Source organism: Trichosurus vulpecula, chromosome 3, assembly GCF_011100635.1.
Source record: "Trichosurus vulpecula isolate mTriVul1 chromosome 3, mTriVul1.pri, whole genome shotgun sequence".
Taxonomy (NCBI): Eukaryota; Metazoa; Chordata; class Mammalia; order Diprotodontia; family Phalangeridae; genus Trichosurus; species Trichosurus vulpecula.
In genome coordinates, this window is record NC_050575.1 from 408536052 (window position 1) to 408557399 (window position 21348).

A 21348-nucleotide genomic window follows, 5' to 3' on the forward strand; every position below is an offset into this window, starting at 1 on the left:
TCTGCATTGTGAGAAGTATCTCTTTGGTAACAATAACCCACCACATGAACTCAGAGAGGAGCTCTTCCTCTCCATACACTAGTTGTCTAGGTGTCATACACCTCCATGTACTCAGGATCTGGTGACATCGGCCTTCTTCTTGTTTTTCACACATGACTCTTCATCTCCTGACTCTGCATTTTCAATGGTTCCCACCCCTCCCCCCATGCCTTGAATGTTGTCTCTCCTTATCTCAGCCTTCTGATTTCACTAAGTCCTTCAAGATGCCTTCCTTGGTCCACTGTCTCTGCTTGATTTCCCTTAATTTACTCTATACATGGCTTCTATATAGGAAAGGAGGAAACAAGAAATTTTAGATGCCTCTTTTGTGACAGACACAAGAACTTTACAAATATTATCTCATCAGATCCTAACAACAACCCTGCTCTATAGGTCCTAAGGACGGGGGGATGGAGGGGAAGCTGATCTGGACTCCTAAAAGGAGAGGCCATTAAACTTTCACACAAATTCCAGGGACCTGGTCCCTGAGTTTTCCTGGAGCACCTGGCCCACCCCAGCTCACCTTGATTACTTAATTAGCTTACTTGATATTCTTTAATCCCATCTAGGCCCCTTTCTGTTACCTCTGGACCACCTCAGGTTACTTGCCAATGACAGATGACATCCAGATCTTCCCAACATCTTTCTCTATAAAAATATCAGTCCCAAACTTCATCAAACCCACAGATTCTTAAAAATCTAACCCACTTGCATTGGCATCACAAATAGTGCTGACTCACTAGGAGTCTGACTGGCTTCTACTGGTGATAAAATACACTTGCTACTTAGACTGAAAGAAAATTTGAGTGGTTGAATTCTTTTGAGGAAGACCCCCCCTCCGTGCTCTTGGATTCTGGGGTTCCTAGCACCCGTAGACTGCAACATTATCACCTCCATTTTACAGTAGAGAAAACTGAGGCAAACTAGTTGGTGTCTGAGGCAAGATTTGACTGCCTATAAGCCCATCAGTCTATCCACAGTATCTGCTAGTGATTATGCATTATGTGTGTGTGTGTGTGTGTGTGTGTGTGTTTGGAAATTGTCTATTGTCTTTTTCCATTCTTGGAATCCCAAGAGCCTACTAGTTGCTTAGGCCATAACAGAGCTTAACAAAAGTTTGTTGACTTAATTACTTGACAAAAACCTTTAGAATGTGAGCTCCTTGTGAGTGGGGGCTATTTCACCTTGTTTGGTACCCCCAGCCCTTAACACAGAGCCTGACACATAATCAGGACTTACTGAATTGACTTGGAGTCCCAGACAACGAGGACTGGAGTCATTCTCTTATTTTCTGCATTCGAAGATCTGACTATCAATTTTACTCAAGGAAGAGGTCCCACTTTGAATTTGCTGGAGTCTGTTGAAACTGAGTTGGTTCAAAGGTGTATTACCTGTCATACATATATACCTTAGTTGAATTTCATAATTTTCAGAATCAGTGGCCAAACAAATTCTCATAAAACTTGGATATTACGAACAGACTTGTAAGCCATCCCTCCCCAAACCCTACTTTAGCTGTTAGAGGTCTTAATCACTCAGTAAAGCACTCCATTACTTTAGAATTGGACAACTTCTTTCCCAGGGCTGAAAAGATTTTATGACCTTGCCCAAAGAGAAGGTCCCAAAGCATTTGGTCAGACCCCAAAGAACTTCCTGGGTAAGGAGAATTTATAACTCTTTTCAACTTTTCCCAAAAGGAAAGTTATTGTTTTTATTTTTCTGAAGCCAAATATATCCAATGAAATACTTAGCAGTTTTTAAACATTGTAACCATATTCTCTAACAGTTTAATTCATCAGTTCACAGGATCCAGATCAAAAGAGAAGTTGACTTCCTAAGAATAAAATGGCATCACCCTCTAGTTATAATTTTTAAAGTTAACAACATTTCTTATCAAATAATTTCCCAAGATCACATTGAAATTTTGAAGCACAATAACAAAAGCAACATTACAGATTTAAAACAATTCTTATTGTTTTGACAAAACAGATTTAAAACAAAACTCGTTGCCAATCAAATGACATCACTTCAGTTGAATATATTTTCCAAATTATCTTACATAGAAAATCACTTTGTCTAGCTATGATTTTAACACTCTAGACTGATTGCAGTCAGTTATCAAAATATTTATGTTAGAACCTTTTGTGCCAGCAAAGAACAAGAAACAAAGCAAGTACCCATCAAATCCTGAATAGCTAAAGAACTTCCAGAATATGAAGTCAAAGGAATATTATTGAAGAATAATGAGAAACATCAGGATTCCAGGAGGAAAAGCAATGATATTTATAGCAGTTTAATGGCAGTAAATAATTTTGGATGTTTAATGAGGTCTCTTATAGTGGGAAATCTAATGAGGTCTTGAGCAAGAGGCCTAACCTTGTTAAGTAGATCCCTAAGTTTTATCTACAGCAAGATTTTTCCAATGTATAGTCAAGTACTGCTCAAATCAAGGCAAAGCATTCAACATCACAGTAACAAGTCTATCTTCCAAACACTGACTCCAAAGAGGCCAAAGTTGCTCAGTTCTATGAAAACCTAAAACATTTTCTAGGGAAAAAAGGCAGAGGTGGTGAGTTCTACACAATCAGTCAAAACATGACCTGGAGCTGACTGAGGCTCAGATCATGAGGTTTATTGCAAAATTCAGACTCAAATTGAAGAAAACAGAGAAAACCATTAGACCCTACAGATATAACTTAAATAACATTGTTTGTGGATAGGAATTGGAAGTGATGCAGAATTAAGGGATTAGATCTGATAGAGTGCCTGAAGATCCATAGACAGAGGTTCTTAATATTATATGGGAGGCAGCAACTAAATATATTCCAAAGAAAAAGAGCAAGAAAGAAAAATGGCTGTCTGATGAGGCCTTACAAATAGCTGAGGAAAAAAGGAAAGGGAAAGGGAAAAGAGAAACCCAAGAAACTCAAATGAATTCATAGTTCCAGAGAATAGCAAGGAGAGGTAAAAAGGTTTTCTTAAATGAGCAATGCAAAGAAATAGAAAAAAATACAATTCAATAGGAAAGAAGAAGAGATATTTTCTAGAAAATTTGATCTATCAAGGGCAAACTTCCTACGAAAATGGGCATGAGGACTCCTGGAGCCAAGAAGGCAAGGTTAGGCAGTAACTTGTGTGGGCTCTTCCAAATTCCCTTTCAAAAAACTTGCAATAATGGCTCAGAACAAATTTTGGAGCAGAGAAGCAGATTACCAGCCTAGGACAGCTTGGAGGGTGAGCAGGAAAGGTGTCTTACTATAGTGGGAGGAGAGTGAAATTAAATGAGCAAACCAATGGCAGGCTTCATCCTAGGGGAACATGGAATATGTCAGGAGAATCATGAGAAACCTTGGAATTTCAGAGAAAAATTCAATCCATTTTAAGCTTTTATGCAGTGTATAAAATATGCAATGTCTAGTGAGGTCTGTGCTGCAGGGAGTGGCCATCCCTCATTAATCAGATCTATAAGTTTTATCTTCAGGAAGATTACTCCAATGTACACATTGGAGTACATAATGTACACACATGTATGAGCTTCAGGTGAAGGTCTTCCCACAATTACTGCTTCTAACAGGTTTCCTTCCAGTGTGAATATTGTGCTGTCTAGCGACCTGCCTCTTCCAGGAAAAGGCACGATCTCATTGAACACATTCATAAGTCTTCACTCCACTACGAATCCTTCATGTAAAGGAAGAGATGATCTCTGGCTGCAGACCTTCCCAACTGAGTCCACATAGGGCTTCTTCATAAGGTGAAACTTCTTGTGTCTAGCAAGCTCTATAGTCCATCTAAATGTCTTTCCACATTCATTACGGAAATATGGTTTCTATCTCATGTGAATTCTGATGGGAAACAAGGAATGACTTTAGCCTGAACACCCTTCATATTGATTATATTAATGAGATATGTCGTCTAGAATGGATTCTCTGATGTGAGAGAAATGATAATTTTTCTCATGGTAATAACCAATTATTGAATTAGGACTAAGCTTTTTTTTTTCCCCTTTCTACTTCCTCGTTCAGAAATCAACCCCTGTAGGTGATTCAGCCAGGCTTCGAAGAGCAGGGCTAATGATGAGATGAAATCTTGGGCAAGACTTAGCCAACTGGGAAAGTTTAGATCTGACCAAAAGGCAACGAGATTTTAGTCTAGGTGAATTCTGGCCCATTGTGTTTTAGTCAGAAAGGTCGAAGTGCATTCCCCTCTTGTCAAGATTGTCCTAGGCAAGGGTGATCTGGACAGATAGAAGTCTCTGTCCAAGACTGAGTCATGAGGCATGTCACCCAGCCCCTCATTAGAATAAGGCTATCTCTCATTATAATACTCATTCTCATCAAGTTTCAACCAATCAGAATCAACTTATGCTTGCTGGTAACACCCACTTATCTAAGGGCATATAAGTGTTGGGAGGCCTCCATGATTCATCTTTAGTTTACAAGACTAAATGATCATTCTTATATTATTCACTAGTGATAATTAAGGAAATGATTACCCAGAAATTGTGTCTCTTGGACTTTGCTTTCAACAGAGTTGTATAGTAAGGTGAAAGTGTACATAAATGGTTTTATCACATTGGGTTTCTCTCCAGTGTGGATTCTCTGGTGTACAGCAAGTTGGGAGTTTAGTCTGAAAGCCTTTCCACATTGACTGCATTAGTATGGTTTTTCTCCAGTGTGGATTCTCTGATGTACAGCAAGATCAAAGGTGCTTCTAAAAGGCTTTCCACATTAATTATATTCATAAGGTTTCTGTCCAGTATGGATTCCCTGATGTGCAGTGAGTTGGGAGTTTAGTCTGAAAGCCTTTCCACACTGACTACATTCATACGGTTTTTTTCCAGTGTGGATTCTCTGATGTAGTCTCTGCCTGCTTCCACCACTTTGTGACTGTCTTCCTTAGATCAATTAATAATTGTAATGGGAAAGTCCCATACACAGGGATTGTAGAACAAGTGAGCAATACTTGGATGGCCTCGGATGAAGGAAAAAAAAATTGTGTGATGCTAAGCTGAGATATGATTACAAGATAGGAGAGAAACAGAAATAATTAAAACATTCCTCTTTTTTGGAAAGAAACAATAGGGTGAACAAAAGAGGGAAAGCCAGATGTTCCCAGCATCGTGGATCATTCCAAAGGAGAAAAGAGATGGGGGAGGAGGGAAGTCACAGGTGGAAAGTGATAAATTGGCTCTAACCATGTACAGGATAGTTTCAGATGGTTTAAGTAAATTGGGAGTGTGAGGACTTATTTAGAAGACGGAAAAGTTATGTAGCCTGATTTGATCATTATTAGCTCAATGAAATTTGGGACAGTCTTATCTGAAGGATATTTATTTGCTATTTCAGATTTTATGGGACTACAATTTAATGTTGTTTTAAGCTCTGATTACAGGAATAGGTCACATGAAGCCAGTAGTAGAATGGCAGGCATTACAAGCTGAGAACTTTAAAGGTGGATGTCTATGCCTGCGAAACAGTTTTGAAGACGACCTTGGACACGGCCTAGGTAGGATCTTCCTGACTCTATTTCCCAATTCTGCTATTTCCTTTCTGAAAAGGAAATCCCCACCTGATTACTCCTAAGCCCTGCTTTCAGTGCCTAGTGACTATATGATTGGCTATCAGATATGACTCATGCCTGGAATCAAACAGAGCTAATGAAGTTCTTTCCTTCTGTTAAGATATGTGACATTGTCCCTCTTTTCTTTCATAGCAAATTTATATTATCAAGAAGTTTTGTAAGCACAATGCTAAATTTGTTAGGTGATAGATGAATATTGGAATATCTCTGAGTTATTATAATAGGATGCAGGAATGAGTAGCTTACAATTTTAACCTATGTTCTAAGGACCAGATAACTACAATCAGGCATCTAGGATTCAAAGGTACTGCTTCAAGTGAGCATTGGGAATATGTAACTGTGATTTAAAGTTACTTTGCATACAAAAAGTGCAATTAAGTGCTGGAATTAAATCAGAAGCATTTTTCAGCTTCGTTAAGAATGGTTTGCGGATTATTTTGTAAATGCCATCAGAGACATGGCATAACTAAAAGTTTATGGTGTTGTATATGATGTTATATGTACTGTGCTACTGGGATACAAGGAATTTAATGCTAGTCAACATTGTTAATAATGATTGCATTGCTTTGTATGGTTCAAGTTTTCTTGGTTATCTAATGTGTAAATGTAAAACATGTGACATGCAAATTTCCCCCTCTATTGTGACCCATCTAAGTGGTTTGTTCTGTACCTGACTCAATGTAATTGTGCAGTTTTGTGAATTATGGGAAAAACTTTACTGTAATTGTCTAAACTCAGCCCTGTGAGGCTGGGATACTGAACCATTTATTGTATTTGTTTGAACTTAGCCGTGCGTGACTGGGACCTATGTTGTGTTTTTTTCTCTCACTCATCAAATCATACGTGTTCTGGGAGCTCCTGTTAGGTGGCTATCGACTCCTTGATCCTTCTGGCACATCTGAGGACTGCCCCTGCTCCCGAGTGGACATCTGAGCCCATAGGAGACCTTGCCCTCCGGTTTCAAAGAGCCTGAAGGGAACAGCATCAGATGCAGACAGTTTTCTCACAGGGTCCAGACCTGAGCAAGGATCTGCTTTTTCCCTTTCTGAGGAATTTTTAGTATTTTTAGCAATTATGCTCCCTCTGCTTGTTTACAATTAGTTTACAATTTCTGCCCATCCCTGGGGATGCCCAAAAACAGAGAAGGATTTTCGAACTTCACCCCTGAGAAAGATAGAAGCTTTTCCATACCTTAATTGGTCTTTAGGCGAAACTTGCAGTTTGCCTTTGACCAAAAGGGGGAAATGTGGAAAGTTTTATACCATTTTGTATCATTTTTAATTTCAACCAGACCCAGAGCCTGGATTAATGAGTAACTGGAAGAAGATTCACAACCTGGGCTCCTTTATTTCACCATTCTGTTCTAATCAGACACAAAATCCAACCTTCACCAGTGACTTCCATGCTCCAGAGAAAGGCATTTCCCCGTGGAGCACATTTATAAGGTTTCTTCATAGTATGTATTAAGAAAGGAATTTATAATTTTCATATTGATATATTTGTAATGAATACACTAACAATTTAATTTTTTCAAGAGCTGACTCTGTGGCTTGGGAGTCAAGAGCTAACAATGCAGCTTGAACTGATTAATCAAAACTCTGACAAGAGTCATAATCACTGGATCTTCAGTGAAGTGAATCAAATATTCTAGAACCTGTTCCCCTCACAGAACTCTGGTTCTCCCCTTTAGGGCAGGTGGTCACCACCCCCAAAGACATGACTCCAGAACTATTGTGTTGTGGGACTTGTGGCTTTCTCATGGGAAGCCACTAAAACATTGTAATCCACCTTTCCCTAGTTGTGACTTAAGTATAAAATCTGTTTTTACTTCCGCTAAGGGAACATTCCTCACTCTGACACTGATTAATTAAACAGCTTCATTACTGGCACTCCAGTTTCTAGGCCTGCTTTGTGTGGCTGCAAGCATTCTCAGGTTAGAGACTTGCTCAGTAAAAATCTGGTTAACAGAATTCTCTGATGGGAGAATAAGACATGAGGCCATCTTCAAACTGAGTCCATGAATGGCTTGTATGCAGAATTTTCTGCTATCTACAAAGCTCCATACTCCATTTACATGCCTCTCCTCAATCATGTCAGTGATGAGATTTATATCTTAAATGAATTCTCTCATATGAAAAGAGGGCTGCTTTTGTTTGAAGTCTTTACCACATGGATTGAATTTTTTACTCTGTGGATTCTCTGATATTTAGTAGACTGGAGCTGCCTCTGAAAGCCTCTCACCACTGATTACATTCAAAAGGTGGATCGCCAATGCCACACCCACAGCAGCAAACTATGAATATGCAGGCATATTTCCAGGTTGGAATTGCAAAATATAACAGACTCTCTTCCTCAAAGATGAAACGTGGATATTTATTCAGATACCAGAAAGACAACTCCACCACAGTAACAAAGAAGTTGGTACACGTTGCCAATGCAGGAAGCACTACCATCCCCAAGCCTTCCCTCCATAAGGCCTCCCCACCAACAAGCTCCCTTAGGCAACAAAGCCCCTTTCTCACTCCAGCTAGGTGCTTTACCTCTCTGCCTGCTTTTTCTTCCAGCTCTGCCTCACCCATTCTTCCTGCTCCACGTTTGCAAGATCCTCCCACACAAGCTCCTGTGACTCGATTGAAAGTACGTCACATAGCCCTATTAATAGTTGCAAAAGATCTTCCTATTCCATTCACAGTACAAAAGGTTTCTCTCCAGTGTGGATTTTCTGATGTCCTCTAAGATAAGCCCTCTCCTTAAAAGACTTTCCACACTGATGGCATTCGTAAGGTTTCTCTCTAGTGTGGATTCTCCGATGTTTAGATAGACTGGAGCTGACTCTAAAAGCCTTTCCACAGTGATTACATTCATAAGGTTTCTCTCCAGTGTGGATTCTCCGATGTTTAGCTAGATAGGAGCTGCCTCTAAAAGCCTTTCCACACTGATGGCATTCATAAGGTTTCTCTCTTGAGTGGCATCTCTGATGTATGGTAAGATAGGCCCTCTCCATAAAGGCCTTTCCACACTGATTACATTCATAAGGTTTCTCTCCAGTGTGGATTCTCTGATGTTTAGCTAGACAGGAGCTGCCTCTAAAAGCCTTTCCACACTGATTACATTCATAAGGTTTCTCTCCAGTATGGATTCTCTGATGATAAACAAGACTGGTACTTACTCTGAAAGTCTTTCCACACTGATCACATTCATAAGGTTTCTCTCCAGTGTGGATTCTCTGATGTTTAACTAGACTGGAGGTACCACTAAAAGATTTTCCACACTGATTACATTCATAAGGGTTTTCTCCACTGTGGATTTTCTGATGTTTAGCTAGAATGGACCTGCTTTTAAAAGCTTTTCCACACTGATTACATTCATAAGGTTTTTCTTCACTGTGAAGTCTGTGATGTTCAGCTAGACTGAAGCTGCGTCTAAAAGCCTTTCCACAATGATTACATTCATAAGGTTTCTCTCCAGTATGTATTTTCTGATGATCGGTAAGATAGGCCCTCTGTGTAAAGGCCATTCTACACTGATTGCATTCATAAGGTTTCTCTCCAGTGTGGATTCTCTGATGAGTCACAAGATTGGAGCTTCCTCTGAAAGTCTTTCCACACTGATTACATTTGTAAGGCTTCTCGCCAGTATGGATTCTCTGATGATAAACAAGACTGCCACTTACTCTGAAAGTCTTTCTACACTGATTACATTCATAAGGCTTCTCTCCAGTGTGGATTCTTTGATGTATAGCAAGTTTGGCATTGTCTCTGAAAGCCTTTCCACACTGATTGCATTCATAAGCTTTCTCCCTAGTGTGGATTCCCTGATGAAGGGCACGGATTTCTCTCCCAGTGATGTCACAGGGACCATCACCCATGAATCTTTGCTCCTGAATTTCTTCCACAGAAAGGTTTAGGACTACAGGAGTCTTCATTTCAAGTCTGATCTCTCCTTCTGAAAGAAACAAGCAAGAAAACACGTATACACAGACAAATATATAATTATGCCCCTTCCCTTCATCGTCAGAACATAAACTCCTTTACATTCTCTTTCTCCCAGCAAAGGGAAAAGGTCATCAAACATTAAACGTCTTCAAATGGGCAGAAACAGTTATTTCAAAATACCATTAGCTCACATCCCAAGAATGATTTAGTTTACAAAGAGCTTGACACATGATTAGACTGGATACTCACAACAAACCTCGGACAGGGGCAGAGTATTCTTATTACATTTGAAACTGCCACAATGAAGTCACATGAATAATACGAACACTATTATTTGAATTTACCTAAAACCTAAAAGATTCTGTTCTGGCCTATCTAAATTTTTTCATTTTTTTTTTCTGCCAAGGCAATCAAGGTCAAGGGACTTGTCCAGGGTCTCACAGCTAGTAAGTATGAAGTGTCTCTGGCTAGATTTGAAGTCAGATCATCCTGATTCTAGGGCTGGTACTCTATCAACTGCACCATCTAGCTGCAATTTGGCCTATTAATTTATTTTGATAATGTTAACTTATTTCCTTTAAAAAAATTCTCTAAATGCCTCTGCTAACTACAATAGAAATAAAATCCTTATAATACAGATTGTATATGAATAACTCATGTAAGATTGCTTACCATCTCAAGGAAAGGAGGGGGAAGGATTGAAGGAATTCAGAATTTTAAATTAAATCACATGTTTAAAAATTGTTTTAATATCTAATAGAGGAAAATAAAGTATCATACTTAAAAATAAAAACTATACTTAATAAAAATCTGCACAATAAACACACCTTTAAAAATGCATGACATTTCCCATGTCTGAAAATGTGTCTCATGCATGAATTTGGGTCTATCGTCCTTTTGTAAGGAAGTGGACAGCATGCTTCAGTATAAGTCCTCTTGAAGCCCTTTCCCATTTAGGGGTTCACAAACCTTTTGGAGGTTCTAGACAGTGGTCTGAAAGATTTGAACTCAAAATTTGTCAATGGCATCTTAAGCAGTAAATAGTCACCCAATTTTGTGGCCAAGATACTTATCCTGTGGGACAACAAGCATGTGCATACTTCAACCATACTAAGATTCTTTCTGCAGGGATTCCCAATCGTGATGGTCAGGCATATAATCCTTTTGGGGTTCATGCAATGAGAACATCACACTCTGACTGCTTCTGACTGTATGCAGCATTCTTTTCATTTCTCAACTCAACATCAAATTATTTCCAAACTTGTAGGAAGGCTGGACATTCATGTGCAAATGACAACAGGTATGCACAGACCCTCACTGGCTGGCTACCACTGTACTAGAGTAGTGCTCTCATTCCTGGGTTACCTTGTAATCACACCTCATCAAAGCTGTAATTACCAGATCAAGATGTTATCCGGATTTGCATTCTAGCAGCAGAGATCACAGGTTCTTTGGAGCCATGATAGCTATGCATGCACAGTAGAAGCTGCAATGAAACCATCCTGGACCTCCCACAATCTTTCTTCAAAAACCAACCTTAAAGTGCCCCTCATTACAACACTAAGGTTGTCTTCTGATTTAAACCTTTATTATTCACCTTGCTGTCAGCCTCTCAAAGGAACTGTTTGGCAACACAGATTAACCATTCAGTAGAGTTTCAATGAGAGTATAACTAGGTTTTCCACTGATAGAAAAAAGTAAGTTATGCCTGAAGAACTCCTATCCTTACAAAGGAGGTTTTAAATACAAATATTGTTCAAAGAAGAAAAAAATCTGTGAAACTGACCTTCAAGCATATTTATCATTTAATATATTACTTGTCATGAGCAATTAGAAAAACAAATCTTTAAAAGAGTAACAATCAATTCATCTTATTGACTGTCTAGGGAACTAAAAAAAATGATTTTCCCTCCTTTGGGATTGTCTTGGATCATTGCATTGCTGAGAAAAGTTAAGTCATTCATCGTTCTTCACTGAACAATCTTGCTATGTACAATATTCTTCTGGTTCTGTTTACTTCACTATGAATCAGTTCATGCGAGTTTCTCCAGGTTTTCAGTTATCACCCTGACCCCAACATTTCTTATGGCACTATTAACAATATTCCATTACAGTCATATGCTACAGCTTGTTTAGCCGTTCCCCAACTGACGAGCATGCCCTCAATTTCTAATTCTTTTCTCCACAAAAAGAGGTGCTATACACATTTTTGTGCAAATAGGTCCTTGTGCATTTTTTTTTTGGGATGTCTTTGGCATATAAACCTAGCAGAGGTATAACTGAATCAAGGAGAATGCAGAGTGTTATAGCCCTTTGAGGAAAGTTCCACATTGCTTGCCAGAATGGTGGGATCAGTTCACAACTCTACCCACAGTGCATTGGTGTCCCCGTTTTCCCGCATCCCCTGCAATAGCCAACATTTTCCTTTTTTGTGATATTAGCCACTCTGATCAGCGTGAGGTAGTATTTCTGTGTTGTTTTCATTTGCATTTCTCTGATCAATACAGATTCAGAGTATTATTTCATATGACTATAGATGCCACTATTTTTACCACTATGCTTCTGATTTAGACTATTTCCTCCCAATTCTGTTCTCCTCAGACTGTTATTATCCTCATTCCTTGTATTCTCTCATTTCCCTGTTGAACTAAATGTATTTCCATTTCAAAACAGTCTCTTTTCAAGAAGACCAACTAAGAGCCAGGCTCCTTTTCTGTTGCTTCTTCTCTAACTAGCTCCATGTTTTCATATTATACTGGGAGCGGCCTGATAACAGAGACTTTCTTTTGCCATTCTTTGTACCCTCAGAGCTTAGCACAGTGGCTAAAACACAAGGTGCTTGATCAATCTTTACTGAATGCCTGATTGGGCCCAGGGCTGAAAGCAGGCCCAGCCTCTCCCTCAATCACTGCCTTCTCATCTCTCTCCTAGATGTCAAATATATGTTCTGGCATCCATCATGGTTCTGTCTCTTTCTTGCACCCACGCACATCTAAGTGGTCACTTTTGTTAGGTTCTAATGCTAGTAGAACCTGACCAGACCCAACAATGAAGACCACAGAGGCTTCTTTCTAGGCTCCTGAAGGGTTCCACAGCATGGGACACCTTCAAGTCTCTACCTCACAGCTCCATAAACTAAAGTCGTCATCACCTACATGAAGCTGGTCAATGACTCTCCAGGAATGGGACAGAGATTTGGTCACAGGGATCAGGAAAGAGACTTGGGCTGAGGATTTATGCAAAGTTTAGCTTTGGATTATTTCCAACTAAGGCATCAGCCTTCACTCCTACTCATGGGCTGCTGGATGAGAGTGAGAAAACCAGGAAGCCAAGCTGCCTGGAACCACTCCTAAATAGGCTACACAAACTCAGCTGAACGCTCATGGTGGCAAGGCAATCCTGTGATATCTCCCTAACTAACTCCCAAGCCAATCACCACAGCAGCTTTTCCAAATCTTTGCCTCCATCCACAACCCTCCCTTGTGGCTTGTTCTCTTCCCCGCCCCCACCCTCCCCACCCACAAAAGCTACCTTATTCTCCTTACCTCACATTACTCAGATGCCCTCTTTTCCTTTTTGTCCTCAGTATCAAATAAAAAGGACATTCTTTTCCTAGCTAAAGGAAACCACTTTATATGTGCAAATAATCCCATTCCATCCCTCAGGTACCTTTCCACATTCTTCCCCAAATACCTGCATTTTTTCACTAATTCCAGTCTCTCCCACACTAAGGACTCCTTTTGTGTTGTCACAAATAAAACTATTTCACTGAAAACACCATCAATGAATCATGCAGCCCCATGAGATACAGTCCAGTATCTTTCCTCCATTTCATGGGCAAAGAGCAGGAGAAGGCCATTTACAACTGGTGTCTCCAACTCCTTTCCTTTTCTTTCTTTGAATCTCTCTGCAGTCTGGTTCCAACATTTATTGTTCTACTGAAACTTATTCCTCTAAAATTACCAATAATCCTGAAATTGCTAAATTTCATGGCCATTTCTTGATGCTTGTTCTTCTTGACATTTCTTCAGGTTTTCGTACTGTCAGTCACCCTTTTTTCTTGATAGTATTCTCTCAGAGCTTTAGTGACACTGCTCTCCCCTGGTTCCCCTTTTACGATAGGCAAAAGGAAACCAATTCTCTTTCCCCCAACCCTCCCATCTACCTGCATTCCTAATGTTATCTCAGGAATCTTCAACAGTCCAGACTCAGAGATGAAGTGTCATGCAGTCCTCATTGACTCTCATACATTCACTCTCGTGTCCCCATACTCACTCTGAAGCAAAGTCCTGGGATTCCACTTCTGTGGCATCTCTACCCTTCTCTCCCACCATTTTCACCGTCTTGGTTCAGACCCCAATTGCCTCACACCTGAGGTATTTCAGCACCTACAGGTTGTTCTGGCTGCCTCACCTCCCCCCAGTCCAGTCAATCCTCAACCCAGCTGTCAAGTTCATCTTCCTAAATCTCTTACCTGACCATGTCACCACCCACTCAACAACCTCCTCTGACTCCCCAGCAAAAGGATCCAATGTACAATCCTCCCTTGGGCTCTTAAACACTTTATCACCTCTACCTCTCTTCTCTTCCAGTCTGTTTTTTCACCGTTTCCCCTCTATATATGCTATAACACAGTGGTAATGGGCCTCCTTTCTCTTCCACGAACAAGACATGCCACCTCCTGACTCCCTAGGTTTTTGTCACTATCCCTTTGGCTAGAATGCTCATCCTGGCTTCCCTGAGGCCCCAGCTTGAGCCAACCTTCCATAATCAGCCTTTCCCAGTCTTCCCCATTTTAGGGACTTCCCTCTCTTGCTCAGCTCCAATTTAACCTGTTCATAATGGCTTTCTACACGGTTGTTAGACGCACATGAAACTGTAAAATCCAGGAGTACTGAGGACATCCCTAGCATCTTTTTATGACCCTAGTGCATAGCAAAGGGCCTGGCATGTAGCAAGATCCTAACAAAAGTTTATGGGTTTCAAGAAGGTCTAAGAGCGAGCTCACCTTGGAGCACCTAACCCCTTTTGGCACTTGCAGAAGATTTCCTGACCCCAAATTCCAAATAGCAACTTCTTATAAGATGACAAATTTATCCCTGGAAAGGAGCTGAAAGGCCATGGAGTCTAACCCCATGGAGAAACTGAGGCTCCACAGTTCAGTGACTGGCCCAGGAAGCCACTGCTAATAAAAAATATCTGAAAAAGAATTCCAAGGTAGGTCTTCCTGCCCCCAAATCTAGCACTTACTTCACCACAACAAAGAGCAGTCTCATAATCACACAGCTCTCACATACCTGCTTTCACCTCACTCACCTGGACACAGGCTCCTTGGGCCTTCTTGCTCCAGCATCCATGCTGCTTCCCTTTGCTCAAAATAGGAGATCATATCTTCTCTGGGAGCTGGAAGTCCTGGTATGGGGAATCAGGTAGGGATGAGGATGGAAACTTGTAATATAATTCTCTTTAGGAAAAAGTATGGGGATACAGAACTGCTCCATTTTGAAGATCACTCCATTCTGGTCACACATAGGAGTCCATACTGACCCATTAGTACTTGTGATGCAAGTAACTCAAAGTAGGATATGTTGTACAACCTGTTCTGTGAAACATCCAAACTCTCTGCCCCCATTCTGTTATGCTCCATTGTGGCAGAAACTCCTAGACCCAAAACTGGGAAAAAGACTAATTGTGTCACACCAGCCTCAAGCCTAAACAACAGAGACCTTGATGAACAAGGCTTTGCCCAGTCCCCCTACCTGGCTCCTCATTCCCCGAACCCTCCACAAACCTTGTGCACTGTTCATTCAGGGAGTGTATGCCTCCTTGGGTGTGAGTCTCCTACTGGCAAACTCAACAAAATTAGTCCAAATTCGATTTCTCAATCAGTCTCAGTAATTCCTAGCATGCAGAGAGGTATGCAAGCAAGGACCCCAGGGTATTTTCCAGGATTCCTGAAGGACAGTTTGCATAGCATTAATTTTGGGGACTTCTGTGGAGAGGTCAGGGAGAAAACCTTGGAACACGGTTTGGAGTCAGAGAATTTCATCTTATGCACCTTCTTTATGAAAAGATGGACACATCGCATGGTTTCCATGGTCTACAAATCAGAGGCAGCTGGCAGTGCAGTGGAGAGAGCCCTGGGCCAGGAGTCAGGAATGCCTGCCTTTAAATGGAGCCTCAGACACTTAGTAGCTGTGTGCACCTGGACAAGTCACTTAACATACGTTTGCCTCAGTTTCCCAAGTATAAAATGGGCATAATAATATCACCAAACCTGGAAAGTTATTATGAGGACGAAGTGACATGATATTGTGAAGAAAGACTTTGACCCAGCACATGGCAAATAGCAGGTGAATGTAAATGCTTATTCCCTTCCCTTCCTTTCCCACCATCTATGCTGGAAGTTTAAGGACAAACCTGCTACATCAGTCACAAGTGAGAGCTGTAAACTACCAATATATGCTTCTTAAACAGAAGAATATTCCAAATACTGGCCCATCCCAAAGAGGAAGGGGCTGCAAGGAGAAGCTGCCTGGGCAGTTTTCAGAGATTTGGCAGGAAAATTCATGTCCAGGTAGAGGTCAGACCAAATAACCCCTGAGATTGGTTCCATGTCTGAGATTCTTCCACACTGACTGGATCTTTGACCTGAAGATGCCTAAAACTGCTAAGAGAGTGCATCAGGAGCAGCAAAGGAAACTCTCAGTTTCCTATCACACAGTGCAAAAACTTTCTATAGGAAAACCAGGTAGCATGGGGAGTCTGTCTCTTGGACACAGGAGACATACACTTTCTCTAATAATTGATAGATGCTCCAAAGTCTGCACACTAGGCAATGAAGACATTCCCTTTGATTGCAGACTCAGAGTGAGCAGGAGAAGTGTCCTTACCCAGGGAGAGCAGGTTCCGGGCATTCTCCACCATGACCTCCTTGTACAACTCCTTCTGAGGATGGTCCAAGAGGCCCCACTCCTCCTGGGTGAAGTCCACAGCCACATCCTTAAAGGTCACTGTCTCCTAAATCATCAAAAGTGATAGGACATAGAGCTGAAAGACACTTCAGTGTTATATATTCCAATCCTCATCAATTCACAGGAGGAAACTTAATAGTCACCCCTTGAAACTAGTCAGTAAGCATCCAATGGAATGTTGATAAAATTCACATTCAAATTCTAATCTGAGAAAATATCATAAATTGTAATAAAGTTGAAAAACGTCGTATTATGGAATGTGTCTCACTGTGGAATCAGGGAGAAAGTGTGTGTTCTATTTATGGGGTAAGTTCGTGTACAGAGGAGAAAGAGAGAGAGAAGGTGATGTGAAATTTCTTCCTTATCAGAACTGGTATGAGAGAGTCTCAAGAAAAGTCCATGAGAAGCTGGCAGGTACACTGCATTCTGTGGGCAGGAGCAAGCAGGTGCGAGGATAATTAGGTGGACCTTGACTGATACATATCTATGTATTCATATGTGTCTATATACACACTGGAAGTCTGATTAATGCAATGATCAAGGATTTCCTGAGGAGTCGTGATAACGCCTTGCTTACCTCTTGATAGAGAGTTGATACTCAAAGTACCAGCTGATAGAATTTTCTTTAGCTATAACCACTGAGAAATTTTGTTGAGCTTCACTACGTACATTCGTGTCACAGGGGCTAGCTTTGCTTGCTTTCTCAATGAATGGAGGAGGGGGGCAGAGTGTGGCAGGAAGGGAAGGGGGAGATGGCTAATTTCTGATATAAAAAAACCTGAGTTTAAAAATGACGTAAAAAACGTTTTCCCCCAAATATTCCAGAGTACATAAGTACAAATAAGGTGAAGATAATTATGCCTACCTTCCACAGCTGGTTGTGAGCGTGAGGTGAGACACGGGTAAGGTTCTCAACTCAGTGTCTGGCACTTAGTAGGTGGCTGATAATAAATGGGGGTGTTCTTCCTTCAGCCTGTGTTGAAATTAGACTGACCATTCACCTGAAGGCTGTCAAAGGTAGCAACCTCCACATTTGAGCATGGGCCACTGTCTCTTGGAGTTCTGTACTTCCTCTGTCACATGATTAGGCCAGTTTCTTTTGTTTTTTCCCCTGAAACATGACCAAGCTGTCCCAAGGCCCTGACTCTTATAATGGGCAAAGGCCCCATGTGCCACCCTCCAAGCAGTATTCTAAGGATCTCTGGATGAATTAGTGTGGTTATCTGGCAACCAAAAGGCATTAAAGCCTAGCCATGTGAAATCAGGGTCCTTCAGATATGACAGATTTCCCTAAATGGCACACTGCTACACCTTGCTATGCTCGCCAGATGGGCTCCCACATGGAGGTGAGGGCAGCCTTGTCTACTCAAGCTAAAGACTCTCATATCCATACTAAATGTCCTTTTTATGCTATGCTTAAATGAAGCTCCTTTTACCTGTTGGATGGCCCAGGAGTTTCCTTTTTGTTTAACATCTAAAGTGAGTATTAGTTTGAGTTATTTCCATGGATTACTCCCTTCCTAGGTCAATTCAGGACCTGTTCCAGCCTATAGGAGATTCAGATTATCCAAGAAGCTGTCCGAAGTACCTTGACACACTAAATTGACTCTGTGAATCCTTCCTTTTTGCCTTGTTGCTCTCATGGTCTCTGCCAGTGCCTGGCACACTGCACAGGGAAGACCAAATTATCTCAGCAAGAAGCCAATCTGTACAGTTATATGGTATGTCGTGAAGCTAGTCCTGGTGCCCAGGACCAACAGAGGCAAGGGTGAGAATCCCAGAGGCCTCTTTTAAACAGTAGAGAAGCCGTCCATCATTCAATCACTGTGCCAGGGCAAGTCTTAGAAACAGAAGAGCAGCAGGATGCGCCCAGCGCAGTTGGTACAAGAAATCTTGGGCTGGTATATCTAGGGCCTTGCTCATTGACTGGACCTGAAAACTGGTAAAGGGGAGGGTTTCAGAGGGACCTGGCAAGGCTTGTGTGAGCTGAGGCAGGAGGACATGAGCAGCACCAGGAGCACAATCTCTGCTCTGATGACTGAACAGAAAAGGAGGGGAGCTGGAGGAGCCTTCAGGGCTATGCTCCAAGTCTGCTAGGGGTGAAGGTTTTTCCTGGACCTTCACTCACTACAAGGGAGAGCTTGGCCACTAGAAAGACAGAGGAGGGGGAGGAGCTGTGTGTACGGGGAGGGGTGCTGGTAGGAATTAAAGGAGCAAAGACATGATCCCTGGGTAATAGAGACTAAGGAATAAAGGGGTCACACCTGTCAGGTCACAGTAAGGAAGGGGAAAAGTTAAAAACAAATGGGGGAGGAGGTGGTAGGTGAAGAAATAGAGAACAGGCCATGGAGTCAGCAGGACCTGAGTTCCAATCCAGGCTCAGACACTTGAGACTTACTAGCTATGTGACCCTGGATAAATCACTTAAAGCTGACTGCCTCACAAAAAGAACCTGGGAAGGCAGCATGGGGGGAGAGAGGGTGGGGAGGCAGTGCTCAAGACACCAGGGTGTTAAGGAATCAGTTGAAAACACAGAAGATGGGAGCAGGGCAGTGTTGTTTCTACTGCAATCATTTTCAAGCCTATTTTTGTAAAGAAAAGTTCCATAAAGCAGGTATCATCAGCTTCACAGACCATCCTCTAGGTCTACAGAAATGGCTAGATTGTTGATGTTGGTTTAGCCTGTGGATGGACTGCACTCACCTGGGCTGGGCCTTGGCTGCTCCCATGCTCCATTCCCTCTGAATCCAGGCTCCCTGTGTAGGGAGCAAAGGAACCAAAGTGACTCCATTTTGTAAAGTTTCTCCATCTCATCCCTGAACATTATCTACCTCAGGGACCTGCTCTCCACCTGCTATGTCCCCACAGCCAAAGCTCTTCTTCACAGATGTCCCACCTAAGCACGGAGTGTCCCAATTCTAAGCCTTTCTGATAACCAGGAGACAGCCTGGAGCCACCTGGAAAGTCCTTCCCTCCTTTATCTCTGCACAGAAAAGCCCATCTGCCCCACCTGTAACCTTAATCCCAGGCTGCCTACTTTGGTGTTCATATTCTGGGTGATTGCTATTTGTTGTACCTTATAATAAATCTTCTATTTTCCCTCCTACTTTGGTGTCAGGATTTGATCCAATACCTGCTTGAGCCGGTACTTGGTTGTCTGCAGACTATATGGGGGGGAGGGGGGGAGAAGGATCCAAGACAGGGAGACGTCTTTCCCTTCTCCTCCTAGGCACTAGGCTGCCAAACTGGGATTTACAGAGGGCCAGGCCTTGCCCTCAAGGGAAAGACTCCAACTTATAGAGGGAGGGAGGTAGCAAGGAGGGTCAGGCTTGGAAATGAGGAGGGTCTGAACAGGAAGACTACTTCCTCCTCTGTCTTACTCTCTCCTCTCCTCCCATCTCCTACAGAGCCCCAAGAAGAAGAGGACAACTGGGGATCCCAGATGGGATGAGAGCAGTCAGAGCTCTATAGGGCAGGCTCCAGAATAGAGCCACCAGAGAATGACCAGGGAAGTCTGAGGCTGGAAGAGAAAACCCAGAATGGGATTCAGCCCTCTGCATGGGACCTGAGCGCTCTGAGAGGAGTGGGGGCAGGGAAGCAGGAGCCTGGGGTCTGGGAGGCAAGACAGTCTAACACTGGCAGGGAGGTCAGGGTCCCTAGAGTGACAGATGAGTTCCAGGTGGACAGTCTGGGAACGCCAGAGCATTGTGTTCTGAGGTCTAACTGGGAGCCAGGGAGGACTCCTGGGACCCCTGGTAAAGCTTAGGCTCAGAACCTCTAAAGGGAAAGTGGAGACAGGGATATGAGAGGGAAGCAGCCCAACAGCTGTGGGTCCAGTTAAGGGGCCAGGAAAGAGCTTTGCTTCTTGTATTCAAGGAGGGGTCCTCAGGACAGGCAGAACTGCTAGATCCCTAGAGTCCTGGGTGTGAAGCCAGTAAGTGGGGGCAGGGAGACAGGACACCTGGGTCTGATGGGGTGATTGGGGGCCTGTGCTGGGACCCCAATTCCAAAATCCCATCTCTCCCTAGCCTCTACACAGTGTCCCTGGAAGTTTCTCTCCCCCCAAGGACAGCAAGCCCTAGCAAACTGTCTCTTCCTTACACAGTGGCCTGCTGCACCTGCAGGATTCACTATTCTGACCTGGCTGTGCACTGCCCCATAGAGGTATTTACTACTCACTGACCTCTCACAGATCTCCTGGACTCCTCACTCTGTGTCTCCTAGACTTAGACAGGTGTACACTCCCTACATCTACCATGTCTAAATGGACATCGATGGGGACAGCCTGGGCAGTCCTCGGTCAGCCCTGACCGTTAGAGACTTAGTGACGTTTCTGGCATAACATCCCCCCTCCCCGGCTCCCCCATTTCCCAGAGAATTCTGCATCAAAGGCCTGTAGTAGATACTAAAGGTGCCTGTTCCTTTAAGAACTGACCACTCAGGAACTCTCTCAATCACCTATTTGCACACATGGTCCCTTTTACTCTAGAACAGCCGAATAAACATTTAATGTCCCCCTTAGGACGCAGGCTCCCTAAGAACTCTGGCCCCCGTGAAGCGCAGACAATACACTTTGGCCAACTGGACTCTTTCAGTCCTGCTTGAGTCCGTGACCTCATTCCCGACGACCCCCGCCCGGGACCTCCAGCCAGGGGGCTCCTGGACCTCCGGACCCCGTCCTTTCTGGCGCCCCATGTGGAGCACGCTGGGAGGTCTCCGGCCTTCTCCAGTCTAGGGAAGCCTCCCCTCTGCTCCCCTGGAGCCGGGTGTCTCCCCTCCAGCCCCTCGAAAGGCTCGCGGGGAGGTCGGGCGGGACCTGA

General features: G+C 42.7%; 1 pseudogene; it reads right to left on the reverse strand.

Moving 5' to 3' along the window:
* Positions 1-19622, reverse strand: part of LOC118841620 — a 180391-nt pseudogene extending 160769 nt beyond the window's left edge.
* Between the last annotated feature and the right edge of the window lie 1726 nt (positions 19623-21348).